Source organism: Plecotus auritus (genome assembly GCF_963455305.1).
Source record: "Plecotus auritus genome assembly, chromosome: 12".
NCBI classification, from domain to species: domain Eukaryota; kingdom Metazoa; phylum Chordata; class Mammalia; order Chiroptera; family Vespertilionidae; genus Plecotus; species Plecotus auritus.
In genome coordinates this window covers 27038888-27064254 of record NC_137778.1, presented here as the reverse complement: position 1 = coordinate 27064254, position 25367 = coordinate 27038888, and the positions used below count along the sequence as shown (strand labels likewise).

At 42.4% G+C, this 25367-nt stretch overlaps 1 protein-coding gene across 12 annotated transcripts in view; it reads left to right on the top strand.

Annotated features, from left to right (window-relative positions):
- The first annotated feature begins 17287 nt into the window (after nt 1-17287).
- PRRC2C (proline rich coiled-coil 2C) overlaps nt 17288-25367 on the top strand; it is an 81846-nt gene continuing 73766 nt past the window's right edge. For 7 of the 12 annotated variants that reach the window (XM_080647470.1, XM_080647465.1, XM_080647468.1 and 4 more), the window contains exon 1: nt 17306-17508. The gene's annotated coding sequence lies outside the window, so the exon portion shown is untranslated. Of the gene's footprint in view, nt 17509-25367 lie in introns of all 12 variants that reach the window. The other 5 variants (XM_080647460.1, XM_080647467.1, XM_080647466.1 and 2 more) reach the window with 3 other exon arrangements.

Sequence of the window (25367 nt, the reverse complement as noted above, 5' to 3'; positions counted from 1 at the left end):
GGTAGATGCATGTAAGAATAGCATTTAAATCAAAGGAGCTGACAGGCGAAGGGCACTCTGTTCTTCCCAGCCCACATTCAGAGCATATTCTGTTCTAAGAAACACATTCTAACAATGACGCTGATACAATAGAAAGTTAACCAGCAGAGGGTGATCAGGCTGGTGAGGCATCGGGACTTGGTGTGCCATGAAGAGCATCAGGACGGGTGGGAAGGTTAGGGAATACTAGTATTGATTTGGAGCTCTGTAAGATTGTTCTTCACACAGACTGACCATCAGAAATGGCCTAGGCTCTAGCTGGTTTGGCTCAGCGGATAGAGCATCGGCCTGCGAACTGAAGGGTCCCAGGTTCGATTCCAGTCAAGGGCATGTACCTTGGTTGTGGGCACATCCCCAGTAGGGGGTGTGCAGGAGGCAGCTGATCGATGTTTCTCTCTCATCAATGTTTCTAACTTTCTATCCCTCTCCCTTCCTGTCTGTAAAAATCAATAAAATATATTTAAAAAAAAAAAAAAAAGAAAGAAAGAAATGGCCTAGGAGTCCAAATCAGAGCAAGAAGCTATGAATAAATGGATTATCCTTCTCCTAAGAGACCACCAGAACTAATGTCAGCATGTCTCAACTCCCCATTTACCTTAGTCACCTGCCAAAGTCCAAGCTTCCAGGTCACCCATCATCAACAATCTTCTCTGCTTAGGACACTGTACACACCTGACTAGCCCAACCTTCCACCATTCCTGAACCATCCAAACTTTTCTACCATGTCATATGGAACTCACAGATGTCATCAGCAGAACCCCTCTACCCTCAAACACTTCGGAGTGTTTCCTCTTCTCTGTGCTTCTCACGGTTACACCTGGATCCTCCTCAAGTGAATGATATTTTGTCCATATCCAACATATCACAATGCTGGAGCTGATATAAGTATCCTTCTTCCTCAACCTCACATAAAAACCAGTTCCCCTCCCTGATCCCACAAAAATTCAACTCTTTAAAGAATATGGCCTTGAGCTCTAGTGTCAACTATCTCTTCATTTTGTTTTATTTTTTTAAAAAATATATTTTATTGATATTTTACAGAGAGGAAGGGAGAGGGATAGAGAGCTAGAAACATTGATGAAAGAGAAACATTGATCAGCTGCCTCCTGCACACCTCCTACTGGGGATGTGCCCGCAACCAAGGTACATGCCCTTGACCGGAATCGAACCCGGGACCCCTCAGTCCGCAGGCCGACGCTCTATCCACTGAGCCAAACTGGTTTCGGCTTGTTTTATTTTTTAATCCTCATCTGGGGATATTGTTTCCATTGATTTTTGGAGATTGAAAAGGAAGGAGGAGGAGGGGAGAGAGAAACTTCTATGTGAGAGAGACACATCCACTGGTTGCCTCATGCATGCGCCCCCCAAGGCAGGGAGTGAACAAATCTCCATCCACCTAGTACCTGCACGCAGGCACTTGAAATGGTTACATTAACACACAATAGTGCTGACTGGTTTCAACTTTTAAACTGGGACCACAGGTGTCACCCATGTCTTTAGCACTTAGCACGGCTTACCTCCTGACTGGAGTCTTTTGGCAGCAAAGGCAAATTTCTGAACTATCTAAGTGACTCAGCTCAGGTGAGTGAGAGTGAAAGAGAAACCGAAAATAATTATGGAAATAGGGGCCAGAGAAACACCCTAGGTCAGTGGTCGGCAAACTGCGGCTCGCGAGCCACATGCAGCTCTTTGGCCCCTTGAATGTGGCTCTTCCACAAAATACCACGTGCGGGCATGCACATACACTGCAATTGAAACTTCATGGCCCATACACAGAAGTCAGTTTTCGGCTCTCAAAAGAAATTTCAATCGTTGTACTGTTGATATTTGGCTCTGTTGACTAATGAGTTTGCCGACCACTAACCTAGGTGATAAGACTGTGTCTGGAAACAAGCCAGTGTCTTTCCAGAACATTAATTTCTCCTAAAACTGCTACGTAATTTCCAGGTTCATCCGGCATTTTAACACATTTAAATTTAACTTTGGCATAGTTCGTTCTTGTTCTGTGACTAAAGACCTTCTGAGTCCTCTGTTTTGTACGTGCTGTTTTTCATAAAAGGAAATGGGGTGAGAAATTTTGAAATAACTCCACCCAGATGGTTAAAGCAATATAGAGTTGTACAGAATTAAACACACCTTAAAATAACCTGCTGGAACAAACAGCCAGAAGAGGGATGGCTGGGTCATATGGTAGTCCTATTCTTTATTTTTTGAGGAACCTCTATACCAGAGGTGGGCAAACTTTTTGACTCAAGGGCCACAATGGGTTCTTAAACTGGACCAGAGGGCCAGAACAAAAGCATGGATGGAGTGTTTGTGTGAACTAATATAAATTCAAAGTAAACATCATTACATAAAAGGGTACGGTCTTTTTTTTTTATTTCAATAGTTTTATTCATTTCAAACATTTTAACAAGAAGAATGTAAACACTAATTATTATAATTTGAAACTTCAAAAAATGGAGGAATCATAGCACAATAACATACCTTATATTGAAGATGGCAAAGGCAAAATAAAATTGCCTAACAAAGGAAAGGTACAAAAGCCTTTCAAATTAAACTTAAATATAATAAAATAATTTAAAACTACAACAAATAGAAAAGAACAAAATGTGTTAACAGTAAATTAAACATTTTCTTTAGTGCAGCTTCCAAATTATGCCCGGGCCGTAGATGTAGATGGCAATGTAGACTGGGTTGAAAGGTTTTTGGTCTTTAAAACATCAACTTCAGTGGGAACAGTGTTGTTGGTCTCCTTTTTAGCTAATGCTCTGATACTGTGCTCTCCAGGGGCGTGTCTCCCTACATCACCACGATAAGGTGTCTACATTCCCAGGGTGATGTCGGGGACGCGTCCGCGGGCATTACAAGGAGCCTCTGGAAGATTGAGAGGTTGTTCCTTCTACTGAATGGGCAGATATAAATCCAACCACTCAGAAGAAGGAGCTGCGGCCGTGTTTCCAACGTTGCCATGTTAACACTGCTGCTGGTGAAGGAGCGGAGGGGAGAGCAAGAGAACCCTCCACTCTTTCGGCTCCGCGGGCCGGATAGAACAGCCGAACGGGCCGGATCCGGCCCGCAGGCCGTAGTTTGCCCACGGCTGCTCTATACTCTTTTCCACAGTGGCTGCATCATTTTGTGTTCACACCAACAGTACCTGATGGTTCCAGTTTCTCCATAGCCTCTCCAACACTTGTCTTTTGGATTTTTTGTGTTTGTTTGTTTCTGTTTTTGTTTGATTATAGCCAACCTAATAGGTGGGAAGTGATATTTCACTGTGGTTTGATTTGCATTTCTATGATGATTCGTGATGTTGAGCATCTTTTCATATGTCCGTTGGCCAAATTAGGATCTTACAGAGATATTAGCACTGATATGTTTACTGCAGCACCATTTATAATAACCAACCCTGGGAGGGAGGTGGGCGGGAAAAAAATTTAAAAAAATAGCCACCCCTGGAAACAATTTAAATGTCCATCAACAAATGAGTGGATTATTAGAATGTGATACATACATACAATGGAATACTATTCAGCCTTAAAAGGGAAGGAAATCCTGCAATATGCAACAACGTGGGTTACATGAATCCACTATATGAGGAAGCTAAAATATCATACTCCTGGAAGCAAAAAATAAAATTGTGGTTGCCAGGGGCTGAAGAGGGCAGGGGAAATGGGAAGTTGCTAGTCAATGAGTATAAAATTTTAGTTACGCAAGATGAATAAATTCAACATAAATAACAATACGTACTGTGCAGTAAAAATCTGTTAAGAGGGAGATCACATGTTAACTGTTCTTACCACTACATATATATATATATATTTTTTTTTTTAATTTTTTAAATTTACCTGACATTGGCATATTCTTCACATGACCTAATGATCAAGTGGTCCTTGGGCAAGTTATTTAACCTCTCTGGGTCTTCATTTCTTTCTCTGTAAAATGGAGCAATAATAGCACCTACTTCCGAAGAAGACAATGAGAATTAAATGACTCAAGTGCTTGAAATGGTGAAGGGCTTGAGGAAAGAAGTACACATGTTCATTAACTTTTATCGTTATTGCTGTATTTATGCTGAGGAGTCATCAATAAGATAAACATCTTCCAAAGGAAAGAAAAAAAGTCTCCCATGGTTTTAGCCTATTGGTAAACCACCCACCCTTGTCTCCATTGAAGAGCTATGCACCAAAATGCTCTGGTGCATTATTAGAACAGATATAGGATATTCCCCGTGACACATCACTGCAAATGCATGGCTTACCTTTGTACTGATCCCTCTGTCAAGGTCCTAAGGGGCCTTAATGGGGCACAATAAAGGAAAAGTTGGCTGGGATTCTAGAATGAGTCTGATAAGTTGCTAAAGTGAGCAGGGAGAGAAGCATTCTGGGAAATCTTGAAACTTTGAAAAAGGGGTAGGTGGACAGAAGGAAGTATTAGACTCTTTCTCACCTCACCCCTGAATCACAGAGGATGGAAAAGGAGTTGGTTATCAGAAATCTTGAGCTGCCTTCCTCCCAGCCTGCCAGAGGGATTGTGTTTAAATGGAAACATTTAAACTCTGCTGCTTAAAACCCTTTCACGCATTCCCATTTTACACAATGCTCTCGATCAATATTTTGGAATGAGCGTGTTGGGGGAGGGAGTCAAACAGGATAAAGACAAGGAGTCCCTAGAGAAAGATGGGACTTGCAGGGAGGACCAACCCCTTCTCACAAGCTACAATCTGGGATTTGCTCATTATTTTCTCACAAAACCCTCACATTTTCTCCTCCTTGCCCATTTCTCATCCCCAGAGAAATGGATTCCCTCAGGACAAAGCCAGAACCTGGTTCAGCCAGTCCCAGTTCCTCCCCTTTCCCACCTCAAGAAGCCAGTGAAAACCTGGCTGCTGAGTCAGAGCTCATTCATGAGTCACAGCTGCCCGGAGGACAGGAAGGTACAGAAGTGATCTCTTCCTGGGCCAGCACTGGGGATGCAAATATCGCTTGGTGGTTAGGAGCATGGTCTTCTGAGATCTACCGTCAGGATTGGAGTCTCGACACTTTCAAGCTGTCAATAAATCTTTCTGAAGCTCAGTGTCTCGTGTGCAAAAGGATGATAAGAGTACCTGCTTGAGAGTTGTTGCAATAATTAAATGTGATGTTTGGCACATAGTAACTGCTCAATAAATGTTGGCTGTTATTAGTCATAAAACCTTAATTCTAGAAGCTAAAACTGCATCCTCCTTTCTCCCCTCCCCCATACAGGAGAATGAGCACAAACCTTTAGCTATGGTAAAAGTGAAAATAGTCTCGGGTGCCCTGGCTGGTTTGGCTCAGTGGATAGAGCATTGGCCTGTGGACTGAAGGGTCCTGGGTTCGATTCCAGTCAAGGGCACATGCCTGGGTTGCGGGCTTGATCCCCAGTAGGGGGCATGCAGGAGGCAGCCAATCAATGATTCTCTCTCATCACTGATGTTTCTATCTCCCTCTCCCTCCCTCTCCCTGCCTCTCTGAAATCAATAAAAATGTATTTTTTTTTAAATAGTCTGGGGGAAGGTCAGTACAGGGGGCGGGGGGAAGGAAAATAAAAAACAAACAAAAATAGTCTCAGGTGACTGGAGCACAGGAGAATTGAGACTTGGCACAGAGAGTGGGCCTGAAAGTCAGGCAAATCCTTGACATGCCATGCTAAGTCCTTTCAGCACCGAGGCTATTTGACTCATCCCTTTATCTTTAACAGCTCTAATAGAGTGCTTTGTATAGAGGCAGATTAAATATTAAACATTTGTGACATGAAAAAGTGAACATGTGAAATGACATTTACTCATGCTTAGCTGAGTCAGGTGGCCTGGAAAACTGTGAGGAGTCCCGGCAGATGGTGCAGGCAGTGTTTAGCTAGGAAATTTACATCTGAATTATTGTTTCTTGTTTGATGAGCTCATCCGCTGAGTCAGAAACTGGTTTCCCGATGTTCCTGTACAGTCAGATGGCAAATGCTTAACTTACTTGCTTCCAAAAAATTCTTAAAGAAAAAAAAAAGTTATAAAAATAAAACATGTTCATTTTAGAAAATTTGGAACATATCCAAAATATATATAATAAAGACAGCTTAAATCCCTGTAATCTCTCCAGTTAATTATGTAATGTGATGAGATTTTCTTATGTCATTGAAGATACTTTAAAAGTATGATTTTTATTGATACAATTTTCTATTAATGCATACATCAAGCTATTTTCAATTTATTTAATCATTCCTCTGTTATTGGACATGTGGATGGTTTCCAAATATTCACTATACTCTTGTAAGTGTATCATTAAATACATCTTTAATGATTTTCATACTTGAGAGTCCTAAAAATAGTCTTACAAATCCTAAAAACTTAAAAGAAGCCCAGAAAAGATAGAATAGCATGTTGATGTGGAATAGCTCACCAGTAGAAATCTGTAGATTCTTCTAAAAATAACATATCCCCAGCAGGTGTGGTTCAGTTGGTTAGTGCGTCGTCCTGTGCACCAAAAGGTAGAGGGTTCAATTCCTGGTCAGGGCACATAGCCAGGTTGTGGCTTCAATCCCTGGTGGGGGCATGTGTGGAAGGCAACTTATCGATGTTTCTCTCTCATATCAATGTCTCTCTCTCTCTCTCTTTCCTTCTCCCTTCCTCTCTCTCTAAAATCAATTTTTTAAAAAATATCCTTGGGCCTGGCCAGCATGGCTCAGTGGCTGAGTGTCAACCTATGAACCAGGAGGTCACGGTTCAATTCCTGGTCAGGGCACATGCCTAGGTTACGGGCTCGATCTCATGCAGGAGGCAGCCGAGTGATGATTCTCTCTCATCATTGATGTTTCTCTCTCTCTCTCTCCCCCCCCTTTCTCTCTAAAATCAATAAAAATATATTAAAGAAAAAAACAACACAACAACAACCTACAAACCAGTCTGTGAAGTGGCAACTGTTTGAAAGCCAATCCTTAAAAATACAAATAACAACAAAATTTCCAGGCTAATTGCTTCAGCCCAGTAGGAAGAGAAAATTGCGTGCAGTTATTTCTCATGATCCTTTGGGAGTTTGTTATATAAAAGATAATGACACACTCATCAGACCATACTTGACTGAATGGTATGTTTTCTCTTATTTGTAAACTAGAGGCCCGGTGCATGACATTCGTGCACTGGGGGAGGGGTCCCTCATCCCGACCTGCACCCTCTTGCAGTCCAGGATCCCTCAGGGGATGTCCACCTGCTGGGTTAGGCCCGCTCCCGGGGCAGGCGGACATCCCCTGAGGGGTCCTTAACCAGGCTTCTGGCTGAGCAGTGCTCCCCCTGTGGGATCACACTGACCACCAGGGGGCAGCTCCTGCATTGAGCGTCTGCCTCCTGGTGATCAGTGCGCATTATAGTGACAAGTTATTCCACCATTGGGTCAATTTACATATTAGGGTTTTATTATTTGGGTTCTTTCATAAGGAAAAGGAAATTCTTTTTGTCTGACGTCAATTTGAACACTATAAAAATCAATTTGCTAATTGTGTAAAATTGGTATCTAGCTTTCTATTTTCTAAATGTTTCTTCATGCTTTTTCAAATAAGTTATCATTTAACTGGCAAAATTATTTGCCCCCCAATACGATTAGAAAGGGAGAAGCTTTTGCAGGTGGCACACATACAAAAACAACTAAAATATCAAAAATGTATGGTGCAGATTTGATTAAAAGAGGACTACCACCTAGAGCAGGGGTGGTGAACCTTTTTTCTGTGAAGGGCCATTGGATATGTATAACAGCATTTGAGGGCCATACAAAATTATCAACTGAAAAATTAGCCTGCTATATTTGGCCAAATATTTAATTAACTCACCCCTAATTCCTTGGCAGGGCCAGACCTAATTATTTGGCTGGCCTTATAAGATCCTCAGGCCAGACGTTCCCCACCCCTGATCTAGAGAAAGAAAATCATTTGTATATGAACAGTTTCTACTCAATGCTGGTGGCATCTCACCTAAAAGAATGATTTTACTCCCACCAAGTACTCTTAAACACTAGCTTAATCTCCTATGCTTCTACTCTGAAGAATTGAGTCCCTTTCTAACATTTTAGGCAGCATTCCTTTTTCTGTAATCAGTCATTCTTTCAACTCACATATTTCAGAAAAGTTATCTGTACAAAATTATCAAAAGAAAGTGAGTTATAGTTGGGTCCTTACCCCGCTCTAATTGAGCCAGAGTGACAAATGTTTCACTCCTGTAGGGGTTTTTTCATCTCTCAGAGCAGTATCATGGTTTCCACTAAATGGTTTGGACCAGGCGTCCTCAAACTACGGCCCGTGGACCACATGCGGCCCGCCGAGGACATTTATCCGGCCCGCCGGGTGCCGCTGCCTGTCCTGCTTAGCAGCCGACTCGTCCCGGGCCCGCAGTGCGCATAGGAATTTGTTCATAGTTTTTTTTTTAAACTATAGTCCGGCCCTCCAACAGTCTGAGGGACAGTGAACTGGCCCCCTGTTTAAAAAGTTTGAGGACCCCTGATTGGACAATCAAGGCACTCTGATATCTGGGGGTCTTCCTTTCTATGTTTTCCAAAATAAAACAAAATACCACTGCCATCCCAGTTAGACACAACAAGCACCATTCTAATGATTTCAGCATGCCATTTTTATATACAAGCAGCCCACAGGGAACAGCACATAATAACATCACCCTCCTCCTCTCACCTCCCACTCCCTTCTTAAGGCATGAGACACCAAAGAAAGTGAACAAGTGGTAAGCCGATTTAAGAAATTGTGGGTGACATTTGAAACCTGTCTGAGGATGCTTCTAAACTGTCAACCATGGAAAACATTGGTTTTCTCTGAAATGTCATGGCTCTTAGAATTTGTATTAGCCAGTTTTGCACTTAATCATATTGCTAACTAATACTGTTAGTTCTTTTCACAAAGAAATCTTCACATTTATTGTGAATAAACCATTGGACCTATCAACCTAAAGGGTTTTTGTAATAAATTTAATCGATCATTGTTAAAGATTTAATTAGAAGTACTTGGTGCTTTGTACTCTGCTGTCTGAAAATACCTTTTTTAAAAAATATATATATATTATTGATTTTTTTACAGAGAGGAAGGGAGAGGGATAGAGAGAAACATCGATGAGAGAGAAACATCAATCAGCTGCCTCTTGTACACCCCCTATTGGGGATGTGCCCACAATCAGGGTACATGCCCTTGACTGGAATGGAATCCGGGACCCTTCATTCCGCACGCCGACACTATATCCACTGAGCCAAACCGGTTAGGGCTGAAAATACCTTTATACTTGTTTTATTATCTGTCTCCCACACCAGAATGAAAGCTCAGTAACTTCAGGGACTTTTTTTTTAATCTTTTATCTTTTCTTCTGCTTTCGCTACTGCACCTAGAGTATAATAATGGGGGCTCAATAAATATTTGTTGAATGAATACAAATGTGCCAGCAACTAGCCAAATGTTTTTTGTTCCCTCTAGAAAGCCCCCTGAGAGTCTCTCTGGTGGCCATAAAATCCCAAACTGCTTCTTCTGGAGTCGCTATAGCATTGCCTTATGTCACTGGGACAGCAGTTCACTAACAAACTGCCTCCAAGATGTTCCCATGACTACAATTTGCTTATGTCATCAAAGCTATCCCTCGAGGTACTCACAGTATTCCTTTGGTGCAAATCTAAGACATGTACACAAGGTAAGATTTAGACCAGCTGGTAACTCTTAGAAGCCTTTACAAGCTTTTAAATTATGATGTTAAAACCAAGAATGAACAGTTATTCTGACACAGATTGGGTTACCCCATTGTCTAAAATATGAGCATCAGCAGGTGCAGGGGGGAAATGCTGAGCACAGCTGGGTATTCTTGAAAGCAGAGCCAAATGGAGATTTTTCTGTAGGTATAGTCAGCCTGGAAGTGAAATTAGCATTTTATCTCTCCCTCTCTCTGCCTGCACAGATACTCACAGATGCAGCAGTGAGATGAGGGCCTCAGCTGGGTTTGAAGTTAGACCTCCACTCAAACACCAGCTCAATCACCAACTTGCATTGTGAGTTCAAAGCAACTCACTTGTCCTCTTTGAGCCTCAGTTTTAGTATCTGTATTGCAGTTTGCCGTGTAAAATGACATGTGCAGAGGACCTAGCGCAGTGCTGGCCTCAGTGAGCATTTGCTAACTTGAAGCTATGAAGGGGTGGAAGGAGTTAATGCAGCAATAATAGCCAGGTAGGAACCACAACAACGTGTCCAACTGCTGCCAGGGGCTCCTCGGGCCCAGATTCTCAGTTTTCTAGTTCCTCAAGATTAAGAGACCTTCTCTAGTATCAGACAAAGAACCCTTCCTATTAGTGGTCTCATCAAGGGCATCTTGACAGGCAGGTAGCAGAGATCAAAAGGAAATTTTAAAGTAGAAGAAGCTTGAAACTAAGATCCATGTCTCCACTTCATTGTGGCCAGATAGGATGACCAACTATCCCATTTTGCCCTGGACTAAGAAAGTTCCTGAGTCATAGGAGGCATCACAGTCTCCTGCAAACTGGGATGACTCATTGCCCTACCAGCATCTTCTCAAGGTAGAGTAGGTGGCCTGGTCACATGGAGCCTAACAGGTGGCACTATTTTTTAAAAATATATTTTTATTGATTTCAGAGAGTAGGGGAGAGGGAGAGAGAGATAGAAACATCAATGATGAGAGAGAATCACTGATTGGCTGCCTCCTGCACACCCCACACTGGGGATCAAGCCCACAACCCTGCATATGCCCTGACCAGGAATCAAACTGTGACCTCCTGGGTCATATAGGTTGACACTCAACCACTGAGCCATGCTGGCTGGGCATGGTGGCACTATTTTATTAACATTACTAGTGACCTGGTGCATGAAATTCATGCACATTAAAAGGGGATTAATTAGAGGAAATAATTTAATATTGCTATTTGCCCTTTCTCTATAATAGAAGTGTCAGAGATGAAAGAAAATTAGTAAAATATATATGAAAACCTTCCTCCTATCAGAGTCTGAGGCTCACCACGGGACCCAGAGTCAAGTCCTCGCTGACCCACATGCACCTCAAAATCGTGTGAGAACCAGACCCAGCCGGCCCCCCCACATTGGGCTAGGTCCAGACCCAGCCAGTCCCACCCTTGTCAAGCCCTGCCGGGCAGGGGGCATAGCCTCAGGTCCCCTGGCCTGGTGCCTGGATGGGGGGCGTGGCCTGAGGTCCCCCAGCCCAGACCGGGGCGGGGGGCATGCCTTGAGGTCCCCCGTCAAGCCCCACCAGGCGGGGGGGGGGGGCGAGGTACAGCCTCAGGCCCCCTGTCAAGCCACACAGCCAGGGGGCACAGCCTCAGGTCTCCCGTCAAGCCCTACTGGGCAGGGGCGTGGCCCAATTTCCCCAACCCAGCACTGGAGGTGCACCTTGAGGTCCCCGTCAAGCCCCGCTGGGTGGGGGGCACGGCCTGAGGTCCCCTGTCAAGCCCAGCCAGGCAGGGGGGTGCAGCCTCAGGTCCCCTGGCCTGGTGCTGGGGCGGGGGGGTGCGGCCTGAAGGTCCCCCGGCCTGGTGCCGGGGTGGGGGGTGTGGCCTGAAGGTCCCCCAGCCTGGTGCCGGGGTGGGGGGTGCAGCCTGAAGTCCCCTGTCAAGCCCCACCTGGTGGGAGGAGCAGCCTGAGGTCCCCTAGCCCAGCACCAGGACGGGAAGTACACCTTGAGGTTCCCCCATCCAGCCCCGCCAGATGGGGGGTGCAGCCTGAGGTCCTCTGTCAAGCCCTGCCAGGTGGGAGACATGGCTTAAGGTCCCCTGTCAAGCCCCACAGGGGCGGGGAGGGCATAGCCTCAGGTCCCTGCTGATTGCTCATTAAGGCTCCTTATGGGAACTTGGCCTCATCTGTGGGTGCAGCCATCTTTGTGATGGAGTGATGGTCAATTAGCATATTCCCTCTTTATTAGATAGGATAATGATTAAGACTTTGCAATTACAAGTTTCCTATAGGTAATACTGGATATTGAAATGAGAGTTTCATTTCACTGCAGTTTACCCAGGCTGTTAAGTACTTTGAGAAGCTTTCCTCAATTCTTTTTCAGTCACTATTTCTCTTCTCTCTTCTTCCAATCAAGACTATGCCCTACGAAGTTACCAATGGTCCCATCCGTAGAGTATTATACTACTAATTCCCATTTGAAGTAATTATATCACTGAGACTCAAAGAAATATTTCTGAAGTGACTTTTAATTAACCCCAGCAGAAATAAGAATGGAGACTCTAAAGAAACAAAATCTGAACCAGGCATGGACTACTGATTCTCTGTAATATATGACATTCTCTTTTCCATTGGAGTTATTCAAAATACCCTGTCCCACTGCCATAAAAAAAAAATGTACTATCAGCCTTACTTCTCTTAATTACTATGGAGTAATAAAACATTTGAAACTGGGTGGTTTCATTTATACATGCATATACAGTTGATTGTGCAGCAAAAAAAATAAAGTGTCTTAAACTTTAATGCTACAGACAGCAGCCAAAGTAACAATTTTAGAGATAATTATTGGGCAGGATTTATATCTCTTAGCAATATCTATTTTCTGACCTGAAAAGTTAAGAAATCACCTATTTTGTATCTTCAGTTACCACCTGGCTAATTTCCTTCATCACCTTTTCTGCTCTGCATTCCCTAGACCCACTCCCTTACCCTTTGGTCTCTTGACCTTTTTCATTACTCACTTCCTGTCTCATGTGAACTTCCAGCCTCAGGCAGAGCTGTGAGTCTGCAAGTCTGTTTTATCCATCTCCTCTCTTTACCCCTCCCTTCTTACACCCTCTTGACTTGGAGCCATTGTTCCAAGAACTTGATTTCTCCTCACAGCTAAGAAAATTCTGGGGAAATTTGGGGTCGCATTAACATATGACTTGTGAAAAATAACATTTTGCCCCAAATGTACCTTTTATTTCATTATAAAAAAGGGTTTATTGAGCTAATTGATAATGGAGTGATAAATTACAGAAAGTTATCCTACTTTACACCGATAATATAATATTTTATATATAACACATATAATATATAATTTATTTACTATATAACCTTCTAAAGTTGGCCAAGATAATTTTTCAAAGCACTGGCAATAATTTTCTTATCTTTATTAGCAAAGTTATAATATCTGTTGACATTCATAAATAAGATTACATTTTCATACAGTATTTGGGTATTACAGTATTCATTACATCAGGCTTATAATGTTTCAATTTTATTAAGTATGATTTGCTGGACCACTGGTGAAAAGAAACCAAAATTGTCACATGCACCTAAACCTTTAAGAAACATTGCAAGTAATAACGCATGATGCCTTCATTGATTCTTTTATTTTTCACCTAATACAGGTCTCCCCTGCTTTTTGAAAATTCACATTACACCACTTTGCTTTCATGAAAGACCTCCATTAGTATCTCTTTTTGCTGACCCAGAGAAATCTGAAGAGGATTTTCACTTTTATGTAAAAGGGCAAAGTGAAAATAGTGTTCTGCCAAATGTTTGACAGGGAGGCTTATAGAAGCAGTGCACACCTGAACAGTGAGAGGGGCCCTGCCGAGCTCCTTCTCAGGAACCACACTCAGCTACTCAGTCCAAAGCCGCCAGGGCTCTGACCGAGTCTGTGAGCATGTGTGCTTTATCTCCGGTGACTCTGTACATCCGTTAGGAAGATGAGACCTAAGGTATCAGAAAAGTGCAAGAGAGCTGGTAAGGGTGTTAGCTTAATGTAAAACTGGACATAATTAAGCACATTTGATTTAGCAGGATGTTTTTGGGGAACACTCCAAAAGATTTTTCCATGTAAATGAATGGTAATTGCTTTCTTGCTTTACACCATTTTGGCTTATGAAAAGTTTCACAGAAACACTCTAATTTCGGCTACTGGGGAAACCTATATCCCATAAATCTTCAGTGCCTACAGGTTTATAGAGCCAATCCCAATGAGAAGGGTAGAAATTCAATAAAACCATTAGCTTAATAAGGCTGGGCAATGACAAAGGAGATAGGTCATGCTATTTGGAGAATCCACTTGTTTTCAGTAAGAAACTAGTTTGCCTGATTTTATATCCTCAATTAGCAATTTGATAATGTTACCCTAAAATTATTGTTTAAAAAGCAGAACTGGGAATTAAATGACAAGTTTTCATTCAATATGTCATGAAAATATTTTGTTATGACAAATTTATTCACACTGAAGGAGTATTAGGAGAGGAGTGAATAAGCCAAAACAAAGTAAATTTTAAAAGAAGAATATTATTTGGCTTTGGAATTTGTACCAATACCTATAGATTTTCCTGAAGATATTGGAAATAAGGGAAATAAGACTGCTCTCTGAGAGCTGAACTTTAAGATCACAGGCAATGGATAAGAGCACAAGCAAGCCAAGTCATCTTTCACACACAAACTGGCCTGGCTTGACTGTAAGTTGATTTTTTATTGAAAGAATATTAGTAAGAGGTTTGGGTAGCCATGGAAACAGAGAAAGGAGCACACAGGGGCACCATGGACCAGTGCTATCAAGGAGAGAGGGAGCCTGAGTCAACAGCACAGCACGATGTCCCTATTGTATCGGAGATCAATGTGGAATGTTGAGTATTTCTATCTTTGGGACAAAGTCATCCTGTCATAGAGACAGATGAATCAGGAACAAGCTATACCACATATCTCCACTCCTTCCAAATCTGTGCTCATCAAGTAAGCTTCTGATTAATGCCTTTGGTTTCCTGGAAGTTTATATAGAAAATGCACTGACTTTTCAGTCTTCAATATTCAGGTATATAAATGATAGCTCTTGGAAATTAATCAATGAATATTCTGGTTGTATTAACATGTATTGTTTCATGACCTTGATTAATGTAAGCTCATCTGAATGCTGGAGCTGCTCGGCATGCTAAAGGAAGATATTTCTGAGACTAAGACAACCTAGACTGGATCCTGGAGGGCTGTGGAAAATTGACCAAAGTAACGCTTCCCTGTGCTCTTGGCGACAGTCAGTAGGCATTCCCCCTGCCAATGACCCTAAAGCAGCCACGCTTTTCTATTTCAAAAGACCACTGATATGGGGGTGGCGGGAGGAGTGCCTGTGATTTACCTCTGTTTATTATTTTATTTATTCTAACATCGCTACAGTGACAATTCTACAACCGTATCGATGGGGAAGACAGTTCCGGCCAAAAGAAGTGGCAGGACGTCTTCGGATTTAAAATATACCATAGAACATGGACAACAGTGTGGTGATTCCTAGGTGGGGGCAGAGAAGGTGGAAGAGGGTATAGGGGGTATAAATGGTAGTAGAAAAAATATATACCATAGATAATACATAAAATAGACACGGTTACCGTTTTCTACACATATACCATATGTTTAAACACAATATTATAATTATTGTCTCTCACTTACAGATGCCCTCACCTCTTCACATTAAACTTGCCTGGAAAAACCCGGCACGGAGGAATCTTACTATCTGTCTTCTCTATAGCTGTATCAAAGAGCTGACCACTGCTGGAGAAATCATATAAGTAAAATGAACCGCATAGTTTACATCCATAATCACAGGCTTCCAAAGTGCTCTCTGCAGAGCGTGCCAGTCCTACAGGGCTCCTCACACTAGGTTTGCTTTTTCACTCACTGAGGTAACTTTTGGAGCCTCTCCTCCTCACACACACTCAGCCCTCCCAGCAGAATACCTTGTCCCCTACCTCCCTGAGAAAAGAGAAGCCGTCAGTGTCCCCACCGTCAAATATCATCAAACGTCCCTAGAGTTGTACCTCTTTCTCCTTCAAAGGTGCATCCTGGATCAGCTCTGTTTTCACCCTCCCACCTTCCCATGGACTTGCCTCCTTTAGGTACCATCTCTCTGCTACGTTATTGCTGCCCACCTCCTTCTTTGGGATTATTCTCATCATCATATAAACATGATCTACTCTCTCTAATACTTTAGAATGTCCCTCTTTAGTCCACCTTCCCTCCAGGCACTACTTTGTTTCTCTAGAACAACTTCCAATCTGGAAAGACTTGTTTATCCAGTCTTCCGTTTCTCAACATCTATTTTGCTCACTATCATATGGCTTTCTGACCTCACGGATCCACCAAAGTTTCTTGCCAAAGATACCAGTGACCGACCTCCACATTGCCAAACACAATGGGCACTTGTGGCTCCTTCTTCGCAGGATTGACCTCTCAGCAGCATTGAGCATAGTTGATTGCTCACACCTTGTAAAACTCTCCTCTACTGGCTTTTGTGACATCATCCTCTTTGGGGTTTCCAGTTCTCTGGTTTCTCCTTCATGTTTGTTGCTAAGCGCTCTACCTGCACCTAACCTCTCAATGTTGTTGTTCTTTAGGTCTGGCCCTTTTTTCTTTTTTCCCCACTCTGTCTCTGAGAATTTATCATTTCCCACCATTTTTAAACACATGTCTATAGAGCCGAAATCTCTGTCTCCAATACCAACTCCCCTGAGCTCTAGACATGCATGTTACGGACATACTGAACCTACAGTTGGACATTGCATGAACATCTCAGATTTAACATGTCCAAATTTTAATTCTTCCTTTTTTTAATATTTAATTTTTATTGCTCTACCAACCAAATTGTTTTCCTTTCCTCTCCCATCTCCATAGTCTCTATCAATGTCATCCACCCAGCTGTTCTAGCCATTAATCTACACGTTTGTCATTGACTCTTCAATTCACACTCCCCACCACCCATTTAGAAGCGATCAGCTCATACAAGAAAGTGTATCCTAGCTCCAAAATATATACCAAACCTGTCTACTTCTCTCCATCGCCACTCGCTCTATAGTGCTCAGGCACATTATGGCATAAGGAGCACTTTTCTGGTCATTAAATATTATTCTGAATTTAATGGTTTCAAAAATATTACATAATATGGACGTTTTACAATGCATTTATCTATGTCTTTATCAAGGGCAGGTTTTGGTATTAAGAACACTGAATATGTACCTTTCTGAAAAAATATCAAGATATTGTCAAGTATCAAGATTAAAGATGACTCCTAGTTTAATTTTGATACATACTGCCAAACTGTTGTGAAGGATTTCACAAACATCACCACCACCTACAAGAGCGCTCTCTTCCGTGAGGCATATCCATGGTCTACTTAAAAGTCCCTCCGTCCAGCAGGTGGCGACGTCGCCTTCCGCCGGGGTTGCGCCGCCACGGAGGCTTCACGTGGTCCGGCCGTCTGTGCGCCGAGGGCGGTCCTGCGGAGATTGCCTTACGTACGCCGCGGCATGACGTCATACGTAGGGGCTGGCTAGCCGCCATCTTGCTTCTTTTTCTCGCTCGCTCTCTCCCTCTCGGGCGGCAGCGAAAGTGCTTTGGCGGTTTGTCCATCCGCAGCTGCGGCTCTGCCAGTCGGGTGGTCCTTCAGCCACCTGCTTGGATCAGAGCTCGCGGGGACCCTCGAAGTGCACACACACACTCGGCTCGACACCCTGGCCGGTAAGGAAAGCAGCGCGGGCGGAAGAGCCGTGATCAACGCGGGCCCCATCGGGGCGGGCGGGCGTGGGAGCGCCCCGACACTGGGGAGTCGCGTGGAGAGGGCCTGGGTTCCGGGCATTCCCTCCCTTCTCTGCGGCGACCACCCTCTCCGTGCCTCGCGAAGTCGCGGCCTCCTGATCGGGAGTGAGAAAACGGAGTCAGACCCGCCCCATGTGGTCTGCAGCGGGAATTCCGGATCCGTCGGCCTCTCCCACCCGCCCCAGTTCGGCCCGGCGGGGGAACGGCGCGCGCGGCCGGGAGGCGAAGGGGGTTTCCATCCTGCTGGATGGGCGAGGGTCGCGATCTCGCCTGCGTAAGGCGTGCGTCCCCCCAAACAGCTCCAGGCTCCTCCAGGGCCTTTCCTGACCGTCTCTGGTGCGTGTGCAGTGCGGGTGGAATTGCAAGAAGCGGGGTGCGGGAGACCGAGTTACAGCCCTGAGTCGGGGAGAGGCGCGCTGGGGAATCGGGACCAACCCTCCTTTCGCTAGGGACGCGCTGCCCCAACTCCAGCGGAAGGTTCGCGTAGGCTTTCGCAGCCTAGGCCTCCATCCGCTGACCTGCGTGGCCAGTTCCACTCTGCAGCTCCCCACTTGGAGATACCATCAGAGTTATCGGTGTTAGGATCAAGGCCCCCATTATGGGACTTGAAGAAAGGGGCAGGAGAGCCAATAGGATCACTGATAAATTCTCTGCGTGAGAGGAATGCGTCAAATTCCTGTAAAGGGATGTGTATTTGTTTTGACTTGATTTGAGATATTTTTTTGGAGATACCCTACCTGCTTGTGTGCTGGCTTCTGGAGCTACCCGGATTTCCGCATTGGCTGATCTATGAGCGAAGGCTCAGATTCTTACCCACTAGGGTACTTGAAATTGTACCGAGGCTGCCCTGCTGTAAGATTTCGTTTGGAATGCACTAGAAGCATCAGGATCCTTGATTAAGTGCTCGATAGCTTATTTTCCTGCAGATAGAAAGGATAGTGTGATACGTAAGCGCCCACCAAGCCTACCTCCGGCATTGGTTAAAAGTAGATTTAACCTTCTCTATTGGTAATTAAGATGCTGCTCCGACTGGAGCCATTTTTAGGTGTGTGTCTCAGATGCACTGCAGCATCTTTTCTGACCCAACTCCAATGCATTGATCCACTAAAAACAATTAGGCATAGGTTAATTTGAGTTTTATTTTAAGCATATCGTCAAATAGTAAGCCTCTCCTTTTCTATAAGAGGATTTTCAGAACACAGGCTTTTTATTTTGTCTGTTTTGGTCTGATGAGCTTATATATGTGGCTGCTCTGCCTTCCACCGTTAGTTGACCTTTTTGTGTACTGAGCACAGTAATCAGCCCTTTATCTTTATACACGTTACCTTTTTAAATCTTACAGCAAGCCTTTCAGGGCGGTGCTGTTGTCATCATCCCCATTTTACAGGTGAGAAAATGAAATCTAAGAGATGAAAGCAGTTTGACCAAGGTCATACAGCAGTTATTGGTGATACTGTCTGTATAGATTCAGATCCAGACTGTCTGAACCCAAGGGGATCCTAAACCATCAAACTGCCTCCCTGCCTTATAGTTTTATGAACTGTGAAAATTAATACAGCATTATTAATCTAGTTTCTTCTGTTTGACTTAAGTATAAGTGTAAAAAATGGATTATAGCTACTTTAGGGATGGGGTGCAAGCTAATTTTTGTACCTTTTTTTATTTCAAGGACAGTCCAGTAAAACTAACTACAGTATGGCAGATACAATTTTTAGGTTTCTGGACTCTTACTGATAAAATATTTCTTCATCTTTAAAATGGAAATGGTGATGGTAATAACAGTACCTCCCTGGAGGGCTTGCTGTAGGATTACAAAAGATAATGTATGTAGAGGGTTTATGACTGTGCTCAGTACCCAGTAAAAGGTCAAAAGTAGTGGAGGGTGAGTGGCAGAATATTGATAGAAAATACTCTCTTCCAAGCAGTAAGTAATCTACATTTTCTCAGAATGGAGTAAATATTCTTTGGAAAGTTGAAGAAATAGATTTCATGTCCTCTTTTTCTTTCTTAAGGCTGTTTCTTCACACTTCCATACTGGATTTTGTTTCTTAAAGATTTCTTCTTCATGCTGTATATTCGGTAACCCTGGAATCAGTATATTACCCATAGCTGAAATACAGAAGTCCTGGCTTATTCCTGCCTCTGTCTCTGCCTAACTCTACTCCATCTCACCTTTCTTACTGGTAAAATGTCTTTGAAGATTATACTGTTATGTCCCTCTTTCCCTCTGAGTGGTTTCCTCCCACCCCCAAACACTACTTCAATTTATAAGTTAGTTGGGTAACTTGTACAAATATTTATACCATATTTGTGTAAGAACTGATCATTGATATTTGTTACACAAATTGGTACAGAACCCTACTCTTCCAGTGTACAAGATTTAAAAATCGTCTGACTTGAGTTATACCTAATACACTTTCAGTAAATCGAGACTTGTCACCTTATAAATAGGGTAACACAAAGAAAGCTTATCTCAGTCTGTTAACTGTTGCTTAGAAGTCTTCACATTTTAAATTTCTCAGTATTGCAATTGATGCATCAGCCAGGACATCTTTGTGGGTAAAAGTATTCTCTAGAGAGGTTAACTTCAGTAAATTTTCTATTGTGTGTTTTTTTACCAACCTCCAGAAAGGCTAAATATATACTGATCTTTTAGTAGTTGTATTTCTAGTAGTTATTTTGACAAAATGCTAGTCATGGTTTCAGGCTTGTGTGTGCACATACTTGCTCACAAATCAGATTAAACCAGGGCTGTTACTGAGTTTCAACACTTGTCTAGTTGGGAGACAGAAACTTTGATATGGTTAGCAGATACCTAGAGTCTAAACACAAAATAACAGAACAATTACTGTCAATGTAGTGTAATATACACTCACCTCTATGGTGCTGCTGGTGCTCTGCATTAAAGAAGGATGGAGTCTAATCAGCATTTATGGAGCATAGCTAAGTATTGAAAACACTAATGGGTATTATTTATATAGCATTGTATCGGGTAATTTTCTGTTTACTTGTTTGTATTCCAGTACTGATCTGTTTTCCATTTCTACACTGTTTCTGTGTCCCCATCACATTGTATAGTGGTTGGCATATACCTAGAGTTTATTATAAGTCATTGGATGAATGAGATTAGGAAACAGAACAATAGACCCACAACTGAGGTTCAGTGGATGAATGTTTTAGTGGAGCAAAAGAATACCCTGTCATTTTTCCCCCTTTATGTACCCATGAGAATAGTAGCAGAGCTTTCAAATATGTTATGTACTGTGCATCGTGAGATTTCTTTTTATTTTTGCATCAGAGATTCTTTTAATTTTATAAGGCCCAGTGAATCAGAGGAAAATAGCTTTTGGGTCCCACTGCCAAGTTATTCAGTCTTAAGGGTTATGAATAATAAAAGGTATTGTGTGATATTTTATTATATTATTATTCATACCAGAAGATAAAAATAAGGGTTATACAAATAGGTAAGGGAAATTTGGGGCAGAAAATCCATATGTGGAAAATTGCCTATAGTATACATTGAGTGCCCAGTTGATTACAAGTGAAGGCATGATGGCCAGAAGAGATCAAGAATAATTGTAAATATTAATATTTGTTGAGCACTTACCATGCCATGCACTGAGCTAACAACATTTTGTACATTATCTCTTTCAATCCATATAGTAAGCCTAGGAGGTGGATTATTTTATTCCCACTATATATGTGGGATTTAAAGAGATTTAAATAATTTGTTCAAAATTACTTAGCTAGTAAGTGGTATTCAAATCATTGATCCAGAGTCCAAGTGCTTAATTTCTATGCTACATGGATTTCCCAGTGGCGAGTATTTCTCAACCAAGTCATTCACAATTTATGCTTTATCTTCAAACCATATGTCTGTTAATATCTTTCTTTAATTCAATTAATTGTTTTTTAATTAAAAGACAAATTTACATGATTATTTGGTTTTACAGTTTGTCCCCCAACATGTTTTAAAATAAACATAACTTTGAATATTCCTCTGTAGACCACTTAAAATCGTTATAATATACCATCAGTAGTCTTGTATTCCACCCTTTGGGACGATGTAACTGCTGAGAAGTGAGTGCTGGCTGGATAGGCTCAAGCAACTGTTGGAATTGATGAAGGCCAGAAGTGATTAAGCCTAGAAAGAAATAGATTCATCAAACAGGAAATGGCAGCATTACGGGAATACAGATATAAATTAGAGCCTTAACTGCATAACTGGGGCAAACATTTCCATGATGGGCTGCAAAGTGGAGTGGTTTGATTTAGACAAATGTAACAGTATGCTTGAAACAATTTATGGCAAGAAGAGGAGAATAAGAAGGAAGTCAGTGGAGAAATAAGGATGGATGAGAATAATCTGAAAAAATGGGATTATTAGCCAAATGTAGCAGAGTTCAGAATAACGTATGAGAAATGGCCTTTGGATTTGGCTTAGAAATCCTTGGTGACCCTAAAAGAATTTAGGTCAAATGAGGATGAAAGGTTAAGCAAGGAGGGCTAAGTAGTGAGACCTTTGGTTTTTAGGTGTATTGAATACTCAAAATGAGCTCTAGATTAGGAGTTGAAAAACCTAAGTTTAGTCAGCTGTTAACTTTGGGGGCAAGTGACTTGGCTTCCTGGGGTGTTAAATATATTCATCTGTGAAGTAAGGATAATACCTGTTTCCCCTATCAGAGCATTTTTGCATAGATTAAATGTGTTTCCGTATAGCTTTTGAATTTTAGAGAGGAAGGGAAAGAGAGAATCATTGATCAGCTGCCTCCTGCATGACCCCCACTGGGGATCGAGAGCCTGCAACCTGGGCATGTGCCCTGACTGGGAATTGAACTCAACAACCTTTAGGAATGAGGGATTATGCTCAACCAACTGAACCACACCAGCTGGGAAAATGTGATCTTAAAAATATGTGATGTCACTAACTTCAGAATTACTAAGTGATTGATTATAACAGTTAGAAATGGAAGTGACCTTAGAAGTTAACCATTTCAACCTCTTACCCAAAGCAAGAATTATCTTGAAAACTAGAGGCCCAGTGCACAACATTCATGCACTGGAGGGGGGGGGTGTGTCCCTCAGCCCAGCGTCCGCCCTTTCGCAGTCGGGGAGCTCTCAGGGGATGTCTGACTGACAGCCACCACTGCTGTGCTCTGACCACCAGGGGCAGCTCCTGCATTGAGCATCTGCCCCCTGGTGGTCAGTGTGTGTCATAGCTACCAGTCATTCTGCCATTCGGTCGATTTGCCTATTGCCCTTTTATTATATAGGATTATTATATAGGACTAGAGGCCCAGTGTGTGAAATCGCATGCGGTAGCCTGCCGCTGCTTGTAGTCCCACCTACCTGCCCGCCATGCTCGCAGCCCCACCCACCTGCCTGCCTTGCTGTGATAGGAGCCTGTGGGCCGCAGGGGAGGGACGGAGAGGTGTTCAATGCACCTCATTGTGACCGGTCGTTTGGTCATCACGGGCACTGGCTTTTTATATATATATTTCTGACAGAGGCTTATCTTAACTTTGCTTGAATGCATCTGGTGACCAGGAGGTTACTATAGTCAACCCTTAACATTCATATCTTACTTAAGAGCTTCCAAATTTCCAGATATTTGAACGTTATAATAGCACTCAAACCTCCTCACTTTCTCTTTACTTCCATCATCTGCACTAGGATTTGGCTTGTTTTTTGTTTGTTTTTTTAATATTTATTGTTGAAAGTATTACATATGTCCCCTTTTTTCACCCATTGACCTCTTCTAACCCACCACCACCCCCCCCCCCCAGACCTTCACCACCCTGTTGTCTGTGTCCATGGGTTATGCATGTACATATGCATACAAGTTCTTTGGTTGATCACTTCCTACCCACCCACCCTTCTACCCCCTTCCCTTTGAGGGATTTGGTTTTCTTATTAGTGTTTTAACTAATAGTGTGTTGTGTGTTTTAAAGTAACAGTTATCAGTCATATATCTCTAAAAAATAAAACAAACCCTTGGGGAGGGGGGTATAGCAAGAGAGATAGGGAGGAAAGTGTTTATGTCCTAGAAATTTATACCCTTCTTTCAGATTCCTCTTGGCATTGGATGCAAATTTTGTGCCTCAGCAAAATTACAAATCATTTCATTTCTCAGCTCTTTGGGTTATTTGTCAAATTGTGAAACTAGAGAATGTTATGATTTTTAGATAACTTGTTCACACCTATGGATTAATTGAACAGTTAAGAAGTTTTCCTTTGTATCCAGTGTGAAAACCTCCCACAAAAATTTATGGAACTTGGACCATTCCAGATCAGTGTATTAGCTTTCTACTCAAGTAGCAAATTTTATAAAGCACTGCTGTCACAATTTTGTCATTGGTTCTCCTGTGTCATATTAGCAGACTGGGTTTGTATTCTGTACTTAAGAAATTTAATTTAAGGCTGTATAATGATTCTGTCCAATTTACTTCTCCCTAGCATTCCAAGACCTTTCTAAATCTTAGTTATTGAATGCATGTTACTCTTTCAGATGTATATGTCATGTGATGTCTGCTTGACAAGTCTTCATGCAAGTTTTTGACAAAACACTTTGAAAAGGATGGGGTCCAATATATTAGCTACACTGGCCACATTACTTTTAAGTATAAAACAATGTTCAAGCTCAAATATTCTATAATTCTCATTTGTGTTGGATTTATTTAAGGAGTGTATAAAGACTAGTACTTTGATTAATGAATGTGTTTAAAATCAAGTGGGAGAGCCCTAGCTGGTTTAGCTCAGTGAGTAGAGCGTTGGCCTGCCAATCGAAGGGTCCTGTGTTCAATTCCAGTCAAGGTCAGGGAAAATGGCTCTGTGAAGTTGGGAAAAGTAACATGTTTGGGAGAGCAGATAAACTTTTTTAAAAAGAAACTTTTTCTTTTTGAATAATTTTAATCTTATAGAAAAATTGTAAAACTTGTGTAAAGAATTCCCATGTTCCTTCATCCCTATTCCCTGATTGTTGGTAGTTTACCATATTCTCTGTGTACATGTACATATGCCATATGCATGTGTACTTAGTCACATATAGTATGTGTAAGCCCTGTCATCACCTGGAACCTTAAATTCAAATCCAAGTTCCCATGCCTCCACTTTTCTCACATAGTCCATTTTCTCCTATTACACATAAGAAGTGAATAAAGCAATCCATAGAAGCTTGACTCAATAAACATCCAGTAATTACTCCTGTTAGAACTTTTATTCATCCTTTTTGAAATTGCCAGTCCTTTCTGCTCTCCTCTTTATTCTCTTCCAACTTTTCTCTTCACACTCTGGCTTAGACCTCCCGGGAATGTTCCTCTGACCAATCTCCTGGCAGTATCCTCATCTCCCTTGCTTTTCTTCACACCTGTCTGGTACAGCTCTCCTTATTCAGTCCAGCTGCTGTGTGCTTCCCACCACTCCCCCGCCGGACATCAAGAAGTTCTCCAACCACACAGACTGCAGAATACTAAATACTCTGCCCTCCAGCTTCTGCTGGGATTTCAGTACTGCTTGTTCAATACCTGGTTTTCCTAGTGCAGTGGTCGGCAAACTCATTAGTCAACAGAGCCAAATATCAACAGTACAACGATTGAAATTTCTTTTGAGAGCCGAAAACCAACTTCTGTGCATGGGCCACGAAGTTTCAATCGCACTGTATGTGCGCCCCCGCACGTAGTATTTTGTGGAAGAGCCACACTCAAGGGGCCAAAGAGCTGCATGTGGCTCGCGAGCCGCAGTTTGCCAACCACTGTCCTAGTGGGATTTCCGCCCAGTTCTTT